This window comes from Lissotriton helveticus, chromosome 5_1 (genome assembly GCF_964261635.1).
Source record: "Lissotriton helveticus chromosome 5_1, aLisHel1.1, whole genome shotgun sequence".
Taxonomy (NCBI): domain Eukaryota; kingdom Metazoa; phylum Chordata; class Amphibia; order Caudata; family Salamandridae; genus Lissotriton; species Lissotriton helveticus.
Genome location: NC_136065.1, coordinates 32,438,145 through 32,448,498, shown reverse-complemented (window position 1 = coordinate 32,448,498; position 10,354 = coordinate 32,438,145).

The window sequence follows — 10,354 nt, the reverse complement described above, 5'->3', positions numbered from 1 at the left end:
CACTGCACCCCAGTGGCTCCCTCTAACCCCACAATCAGGGTAGGATGTGTCCCCTGCTGCTGAGGGCTGTAGACTGTACCCCTCAGAGGCTGTCCCTAAATCCACACTCTGGATACGTGCCCTCTGCTGCTGAGGGCCTATAGACTGTAGCCCTCACTCAGAGGCTGTCCCCACCTCCACATCCAGGGTAATACGTGCCCCCTGCTGCTGAGGGCGGCAGACTGCACCCTAGCAGACTCCCCGTCATTCACAGCAACACAGTAGTTAGTGAGGCCAAGATCTCGGGGTCATGTGTGCATGCTTCGGTGGGGAGGGGCGGGGGAGAGGGGTGTGTGGGTTGTAACAGCAGGTGGGGCTGCTGTTGAAACCGCCCTCACCCAGCAGGCAGCTTGTTACTTAGGCGCTGCTGCTTGTTTACCACCCTGCTGCCGGGGCGGTCTTGACATCCACATTTTCGCTGCTGAACTTGAAGACGGGTCCCTCAGTTGCAGAGTGGTCATATCAAGAGATAAGGTCGCAGAATGGCCGCCAGCGCGCGCTTTGCTTGGTGTCACCCCAGCCCCCCCACCCAGGCCTTCGGCCACTTCTGGGCCGTGAGACGAGGTGAGTATAACCAAGGCCACGTCTCCCGGGGTGCTTTCATGATGCACATGGGCTGTTTCAGTTCACGCCGGGTGGCTCTGCAGTCACTGACTCTGCCCCAGCCCCACCCCCAATTGGCTTCTCTCTCGCACCGTCCTGTTAGGGTTGGACTGACTGGGCCAAAATACAGGCTCGATCACCAAAGAAATCGCCCGTTTGTTGTAAGCGATCTGTTTTAAAGAACAACAAACCAGTAACAGTGTGTAAACTGCATAGGATTTTACATTTCTCCTCATAAATTATAAAGATTATCCCATAAAAAAATCGAGGGAAATAATGGTCACAAATAAAGCAGTTTAAGACACGTTATTGAGCTCCTCCAGTCTAAGGGCCTTGGTAGTGTGAGGTGTATGGGGGGAGGCTTGTTTTGAGCCGGCCCTTCTGACATGGCAGTAATGTCTGATTAACCTATCCGAGCCTGTATTTTTATATGTGACTGATGGATTATCCGGACAGTCAGTGGACTGTTCCTTGCCCCATCAGCCTCCCAAAGTCACCAACCTGACAGACAACTGACTCTGTTCGAGTCCTACCGGCCTCTCGTGTCACTTAGACTGGCCTGTCTGTCCCCACCTTTCAGTCACAGTCTCGAAATGTGTTTTATTCAGATGGGGCCTGCTGTCATTTCAGGGGACTAAGCTTCATATTTGACTGATTCTTCCCCAGCCCTACCGGCCTCTCATGTTACTTATACTGGCCTGTCTCTGCTCTCCTTTCACATGCTCCTTTCTAACGTGTACAACAAGACGTCCAGGGAAAGGCTGAAATGGTATGGACCGTCTCTGTGGGTATCCACAGGCACCTGCCAGCTAGACACGTGACTGACCGCACGCCGCCGCCACCACCATCCTTTAAAGGGAGCTGTCCTGGGATCTGACTGACTCCGCCTCAGCCTTACCCAGCTTTTAATGTACCGTCCTGTCCATAAGATGCCCCGTTCTATCGCCTCACTAATACTTTCCCCTTCATGCTGCCTGGCATTACTGCTGAACCCTGCTCCCGCTGCACTTTGTGGCATCCTCAGGCACGCCACTTGAGAGCTTCAGCCTTTAAATGAGAGTCGGAATTCCCAGCGCCCTTGAGGTTTTCAGAGAGGCCTCACTCGGGATGGGCAGGAAACAGCAGGGACTCAGGAACTGAGTAGGCACTTGCTTGTGGGCGGTGTCCGTCCTGCTGCTTGCAATGCTGAACAGTCGTATGAGGGGGGGGGGAGGGGAAGCCTGAGTGGAGGTAGGAGCGACGGACAGAACCACGGACTGCCATCACCACCCTTTTGTTAGTATGTCCTTCATGGCTGCCCTTCCCTTGGCTCTGCAAGGACTGACTGTGGTTCATTCAAGTGCACAGCATTATTTATAGGTCGCCGCCGACCTTCCCCCAGGCCATGCCTCGCTCGCCCTCACCTGGTGAGTCTGTCTAGTCGTCAAACGTCCTACGGACTACCGCTACTTTGAACGGCGGCATTGAAGTAGTTGTTGTTGTTCATCAACCACCAGTAGATACGGTGCTGGCGGTCCGTGCGGGTATGCTGGGGCGGGCATGCCATGGCAAAATGAAAGCAGCGAATGCGCGCGCATTCAACTGCAAAATCTGCGCACGCGTCGCTGCCTCTGCCGCGCACAGCCCCAACCCCCACAGAAGACCAGCCCAGGCAAAGCCTGATCCGCGCCGGAAGTCTTAAAGTGAAAGAGTGAGGAGAAATTGAGAGTCATTCACCTGACGTCGTCACCATTTAAAATGCAGAGTAAGTGTTTTACATGATCAATCAACAACGCGGCAACTTAAAATAAGTGACACCGAATCAGCAGCACTTACACTACTACACAGCAGCAGCACACGCTCTCTGTGCCAGTGACTCATTTTAAATAAATCAATTACTGACGGTGACGGTGCACTTCATCTTAATGCGTGACTCACTGTAGACCCGGCCCTGATAATTAGGTGCCGGTGCTAAGCACCGGCAAGCTCCGGCTCAAATTAAGCCCTGATTAGGGAGGGAGAGGGAAAAAGGGAACGAGAGAAAGGGGATCAGAGGAGGAAATTAATAGAAGTAGAGACTGGATAGTGAGCGAGAGAGAAAGTGGGAGAGGAATATATATTGGAAGAAGGGGAATATAGAGACATGAGGGGCAGTAGAGGTGTAAGAACAAAGAGTAGGCTAGAGGTGCGTTTATATTTGTGCTCGACTCGATGAACTGGACACGTGACTCTATAGCAATCCCCTTTGGGACCACAAGAAGGGCAGTTTTAGTATTTGTGTAGGAAGGGCCGATCTTTTCAGATGTAAGATTCTTTGACAAATGTGAATGTGTGTAGCAGCAGTTGGACTCAGGGCTTACTTTGCAACAAAATAAGTGTCAGGGCCCTCGACAGGAGGCCCCTGCAGCGTGTACCACACAGTGCCCTTGCCAGCGTCGCCAATGATAGTAACAACGCATGTACTAAAATTCACACTCCTACAAGTGTGACAGTTTGGACTATTTGTACCATAGTGAAAGCCTGTGAGCATTATGTCTACTGTCTAGCATAGGCTTTGCACTGAAACAACAAGTAATATCCATCCAATACAAAACTGTATTTATGCAGTACTTTACAGCATACATGCATTCTTGGAAAACCTCAAGAAGGCGTCAGCTTTTGTTTTAAATCCAGGTCTACCTTTGTTAGTAGGTAGGACTTTACATCAAAATCCCATGGGTGGTTGCTTGGGGACTTGCTCCGACATCTCATCTGCGAAACACCCTCTTGACACAAATGAATGCAAAGTGCAATTGAATATAACACTTGTTTGAGAAGAAGTATGTTGTTATGTTTTATAGTATATAAAATCATATTAAGGATTTGCTACTACAAGCAGGTCATGTTAGCTGTTTACAATGTCAATATACCTAGTCATAATGTTGTGCACTGTTTCACTTTACATGAGATCCTTTATTTAAGCACTGTTTACAAAACTCAGGATATAAAAATCATTTAATGTTTGCACATTGTCTTGTACACTTTTTACTCTGAACCTTTGCACACTTGTTTGAAGTTCAGTGTGTTTTTAAATGTCTTTATCCTATTTTATATGAAGAATAAATTGGTTATATTTAAATTCATGTTCAATGCTTGACATTTCATTTTTTAGTGTTCACTGTAGCAATGTCTGTGATTTATGATTGGGTATCCTGGTGCTCTATAAGGTAATCATTTACTATGCTTTAAAAGTTAATACAATCTAATATGTAATGAAAAATGTGTTGAACAATGCTTTGTTTTGGCCTTTGTGTCTCCCAAATTTTCTTGGAGGGGTTGAAGCTCCCCCTGGTCGTTGCTCACAGCGCTTGCTCCCTACACACCATGTGGGGGTTGGTCTCACTTTTACTTTGTTCTCTCTGATTCACTACTTGTGTCTATTTTTGGTGCTCTCTGAAAGAATGCCTATGAATACATATGACTGGGTGGGTAACCTGATGTTCTTTAAGGTCATCATCTACTGTTTACTGTGCTTTGAAAGTTGATACAATTTGAATATGTAATGAAAAATATGCTGTAAAATTCACCATTTTGGTCTGTCGTTTTTCAAAATTTTCTTGGGGGGAGAACCCCCCCCAAACCCCCCTAGTGGCCGTCGGGCTCGCTCGCTGCGCTCGCTCGCTATGCGCTGGACGGGGGCTGGTCTGCTACGCGCCGGACGGGGGCTGGTCTTGCAAAATTTGCCAGGGCTGCTTTCAGTTCTCAGTCCGGCCCTGCTCCCAGTTAAACCTCTACACCCAAAACACACCAGGGGCGTTGCCCCACTAGCCATGGACGACCGTCACTGCATACATACGATTACCGAGTCATGATAATGCATTTGCCTTGAAATCGCCGTCGGTCGGAGTCACTAACTATAGTGACGTCATCGCAGAAGCGTGTTGGGGGCGGGCCTGCCCTGCGGCAGTGAGTGGCAGCCAGCAGGCTGGGCTAGCAGATGGCAGGCAGCAGCGTGGCAGGGAGGGCAGGGGGCAGCAGAAGTGTGTGCGCATTTAGGACAAGTCATTTTTATGACTTGCCCACGCATGCGCACACACGCAGTAGCCCCTTCCCTCCTCCTCCTCTCCTTGCACCAACACAGGCAGAGACCCGGGGGAGCCGGGTCTCATTATGGGCAGTATTAGCCCTGCTCCATGTACTCAGTGATTGGCCGGCACTGCTTCCCTTGCGTAACGTAGGGGAGGGAAGCTGCCTGCTGGCTGCTTCCTGCAGCAGGAACAAGCGTAGCGGGCCCACCAGAACAGGCCAGAGCGGAGGTGGTATCCTAGCCCTCAGGTACGTGTACTTTTAAAAATGTTAATGCTGGTAAATTTGTATTCTCCACCCGCGGGTCGCGACCCCCCCTACCCTCGAGCATTTCGGCCGCCGATGTGTAGGTTTTGTAGTTGGCACTGCGTGGGGGACATAGGACCTAGGTTAGGTGCAATGTTTCCTTGTGCACGGCTTCACGTGAACGTTGATATTGTGTTGTGCGAGCGCCCCTCTTATCTCAACAAACCTGCTGGATCACGATCTGTTCAATAGCCAAACTCTTGAAGAACATTCAGAAAATGCATATAATGCACGCCATTTGGAGTTGAGAGATACGGCAGGTAGCACATTTTACTCTCGTAACGCAACTCTATAAATAGCGCCAAGAGGTAATTATGTTTTCAGAGTGCACTCTGCAAAGCCATTAGTGTTTAGTCAAATAAATAATCAGCTGTATAGATGAAGATGGTGCCCCGGGAGCATTAATCGTGTAGCAGGTGCTAAAACAGAACGTGCAGCTGAGTTATGTACCATACGTGACCTTTGCTCTATAAAAACTTCTAGGTGTTTGGCACGGTTGATGCCGGCCGTGTGGCATAAACAACGTGGGCTTTCCTTGTTACACCGATGCAGACTCAGTTGGGTAAGGGTTGATGCTGGGTGCCGATGTCGGGCTGTATATATGGTGACAAAACCCTGCTTAAGTGGCCTCATACTGATACTGTACTTGCATCAGTAGGCCTCCAGCAAGGCATCCTCCATTAGCAGTTAGCGGTCCTTGAAGATCTCACACCTCGCCTAGAAGCGGATTCTCAGAACCAACCCAAGCAGATCTTTGCTAACAGTAATAAACACCCACTATCAGAATACCCGGGCATAAGGCACACGGCAGGAAGTCATTCCTCGAAATTACAGTGCCTTAGTTATCACGCGGTGCCAGCGCTATCTATTGCTTTAAAAAAAACAAAAAAACAAGCAGGACTGCATTTTGCGTTACAGCCAGCTGTCAACGGCTTGGCCGTTAAAGCCCAGAGTTATGGGCATTGTCACTGGGAATACCCAAATATAGCATTAAGCAACAAAAGGGTGACCAGTCCAGTTTTGCAGTGGGCCTTTTAGTGCGCAACAACACATCAATGCATTTTTAGTAACTTTGGAATCGTTTGAGCTAGAAACACATTCTTTTGTTAAAGTCTGCAGATTATGCGGCAGATGATGGCTTATGTGGCAAATGTCTGTGCCAATCTATAATTATGCGAAAATCACAGCTGTCTTATAAGTCCAGTGGCCCTGGTTATGAGCCTATAGGAGAAATTATATAATGCTAGTTGCACCATTGCACTCACTGTGGGAAGAATGTTCTACATGTTTAAAAAAGCGCTTTGACGCCTCGTCAGGGTTAGTAAGCGCTATATAAATGCAAATACAATACAGAAAAAGTAACATTGGAATGCTGGAGCATTCATAGGGCCCTTTTCATAAATGAGGCCCCCGGTCTTTTCTCACAAAATAAGCCTGCAGCTGGTCTCCCGGCCAAGAGGCATCTAACAGCAGGCCTCTACCGAGAGAACAATCATTTTACGCCCCACCACTTGCAAATGTCACCGTCCGCCACTGCACACCGCCCAATTTCAGTTTTGAAGAAAGTGAAAAAACATTACAACATTCCGACCTTGGGATGGAGGGAGCACTTAACAGGTGCCTTCTCAATGGCCTCTTCTGTCATGATTGGGTGGGCCAAAGAAGAAAGGGGTATGAGGAGCACTCAATTATATACACAAAGTAACAATGTAATCTAATCTAGTCCAAGGGTGCGTCACTACGAAGTAGTGTTGGCTGACACAAAAAGTGAAAAATAATGGCTAAGTAGGGAGAACCTACTAGTAGTGAGCACTGTTCCTACTGGAAAAGAAAACCTTTTCCAACCATAAGAGCGAAACAATTAATCAAAATAGATCAAACAATAAACAATATGGAATTGCACGTTCTATTATTTAATTCTCATTCATAGAACTGTTGTCCAGCATATATGCATCAAAGCATTGTATTTATATCTCTTGTTTTACATCTATTCGAACCATAGGAAAATCAACATTGTGGTGCATGAAGATCTAAATTATTACAGATCAAATTTTCTATTTACATATTTCTCAACAAATAGAAAAACCAAAGTTCATGATTGTTCGTGAATCAGTGAGTGATGATTTTCTGAAGTCATGATGCCCGATGCATTTCGGGACCCGAAGGTACCCTTCTTCAGGGGCGAAATCCTAAAACATACAAAAAGCTAACCAGTTCAATCTTAAAAAGATATATGTGTATATACACAACAAAGTGTAATCTCTCTAGAAATTCAAGACACGGAAGGGGGAAAAAACCTGTTAGCGACCCGTATCAGTGGAAAAAAGAGAACTCTTATTGTGATATTCTAGACCATATAAACATATGCAAATTACATAACCCAAACAGCATCATATGATGACCTAAATGAATCATCCTGAGATGCCTATTTGACATACACTTCTTGCAGTCCATGAAAATAAGAAAACAGAATCTAGGTAATCCACTGTGTGGATGATGTAACTGAAACTAATTGATCTCCAAATAAAAATAAAAATACAGCATATAATACATGACGGTAAATATATGGCACGGAGAAATGCAATCACGTACAAGTACAAATGAATAATAACATGCTGTGTGAAGTAAAATGTCACCAAAAAATGGAAACCATTAAACAATCAACGTTATTAGAAAACCACAATGGGAGAAACATACTACGCATGTTTTATGTTTACGATTGTGCAAAAGTACATGTTGCTATTACTCTCCACACGTACCTTGTTGCTGAGATGCGTAATGACAGAAATGGAGTCCTGTTATTAAGTTTACAAAAGCGGCACCGATAATCGACTATGTGATGTGTCCCAGAAACGAGGCCTGTAAGTGAGTACGATGAAAGTCAGCTGCTGTAAACTCAACGCTCCGTGTGAATAGTGCAAACGAAACATTGTAGTATTGAAAACATGTACCTGTGGTGCTAGAAGACACTTCGATGGGGATGACATTCTTCTACTACGGTACTATGTACGATGATATTTTCCTCTTAAAACTATGCAGTACTGTCGTGGGGGCAGTAACAACTGTGGGAGCAACAGTGAAAGTATGTAAAATACGGATATGGTGGGACGTATGCTTACTAGAAAATATACTCGAAAGCACGTACCTTGAACCTTGTCAAGTGAAACCCCAAAATCGGATTATCGGGTGTCACACGGTGTGGGTTGCAGAAAACTCATTGGTGGAGATGCAAGGATACGAATAACGATAAGCCACTAGAATAACAGGAGTATAACTTGTCACTATTTACGCATACTCGTGACAGCGTACTACACATGCTCAAACTTATAGGTCAAAAGTGGATTTACCTCCGTGAATACGGAGAGATAATCGGGTCGTGGCAAAATTGTAGATACAGAATCCTCGTGTTACAGGAAACTTCGGGGTGGCAATTAAACGCTGGCCGCTAAAACAACAACAATGTCTTATATTAGTAATCCACTAGTGCACCTTAAAGAGATCTAAGGATGGCACGAAATTCTAGAGGATTTACCTCCATGGATGGCTAGCGCACAGCTCCCGTGTCTCGTGGTATGTCTGTAGACTCTAAGGTACCCGCGGAAGGATACTACACAACTATATAAAGAGTTCCCATAGTTGTGCACATCTACAAGTACTGATGGGAGATGTAGTCCCATAATTAAAACTGCCTATCGTAAAAAACTATGATGATCCTGACGTACAACTAAATGAATCTGTACTAAAGTGACTCTTCTAGTGACGGGATAATGGAGTAATACGCTGAACTATAACCTGGAAAAACGGGATCTATGCTTAAATAACTCTACTAATAGCGAAGCTAAAAGATAGGTACGTGGAAATATAACCCTCAGTGTATGGTGATGTAATATCACACACACACGGAAACATAGTGTAAAAATCCGAGAGTAAACGGAGGGAAAGATTAGTCACAATGAAATAGTCTGACTGGGTTAGTCAGTAATAGAAAGGATATGATGGCAGCCAAATGGTGCGATTAGGGTGATGATGAAGGAAGGTTGTTGCATGAAAGTGTGTGTGTGCAGGGAAATAGTTAGTAATAACCAGTGGAATAATGTTAACAAAAGGTGATATTGAATCCTGTTTCAGGTTTGAGAATTATCACTGAGTGCAAAATGTTGCGAGTGATGTAATCTGTTACCATATAGTGCCATTAAGTGTAATGTATAATTGTGGGTAAACCCACAGACCATGTCAATATAGATGGCAATAAATGATGCTAAAAGTTCTTACGCAAGAGATTTCTGAATTGTGAACGAATGATGGCATAATAGTTTAGAGTACATCAAAGTATTGACAGGAAAAATAGCGTCCTAAAAAACATGTTGTATTTCAAGGTGAAGTGTAAATAAACATCGATTCAAGAATTACCAATGCATAGTGGATTCCTACACAATCCCATACTAATGTTCTGAAATTCTAATAAATCCAACAATAGTAGAAAACCACAATATGAACATAACTCGCTTAGAACAAATATGTGAAGAGTTAAATGACTCATGGACTGACAGTGTTGGGTGGGCCAAAGGTTATGTTTGGGTGGGCCTGGCCCACCCGGCCCCCCTGCTAGAACCGGGCCTGGCTGGCAGTCTCTTCACCCCCGCGCCTCTCTCTCTCTCTCTCCCGCTGCCGGCAGTCTCTTCACCCCGCACCTCTCTCTCTCTCTCCCCCGCTGCTGGCAGTCTCTTCACCCCGCACCTCTCTCTCTCACCCCCCCTGCCGGCAGTCTCTTCACCCCCGCACCTCTCTCACCCCCCCTGCCGGCAGTCTCTTCACCCCCGCACCTCTCTCTCTCACCCCCCCTGCCGGCAGTCTCTTCACCCCCGCACCTCTCTCTCTCACCCCCCCTGCCGGCAGTCTCTTCACCCCCGCACCTCTCTCTCTCACCCCCCCTGCCGGCAGTCTCTTCACCCCCGCACCTCTCTCACCCCCCCTGCCGGCAGTCTCTTCACCCCCGCACCTCTCTCTCTCACCCCCCCTGCCGGCAGTCTCTTCACCCCCGCACCTCTCTCTCTCACCCCCCCTGCCGGCAGTCTCTTCACCCCCGCACCTCTCTCTCTCACCCCCCCTGCCGGCAGTCTCTTCACCCCCGCACCTCTCTCTCTCACCCCCCCTGCCGGCAGTCTCTTCACCCCCGCACCTCTCTCTCTCACCCCCCCTGCCGACAGTCTCTTCACCCCGCACCTCTCTCTCTCACCCCCCCTGCCGGCAGTCTCTTCACCCCCGCACCTCTCTCTCTCACCCCCCCTGCCGGCAGTCTCTTCACCCCCGCACCTCTCTCTCTCACCCCCCCTGCCGGCAGTCTCTTCACCCCCGCACCTCT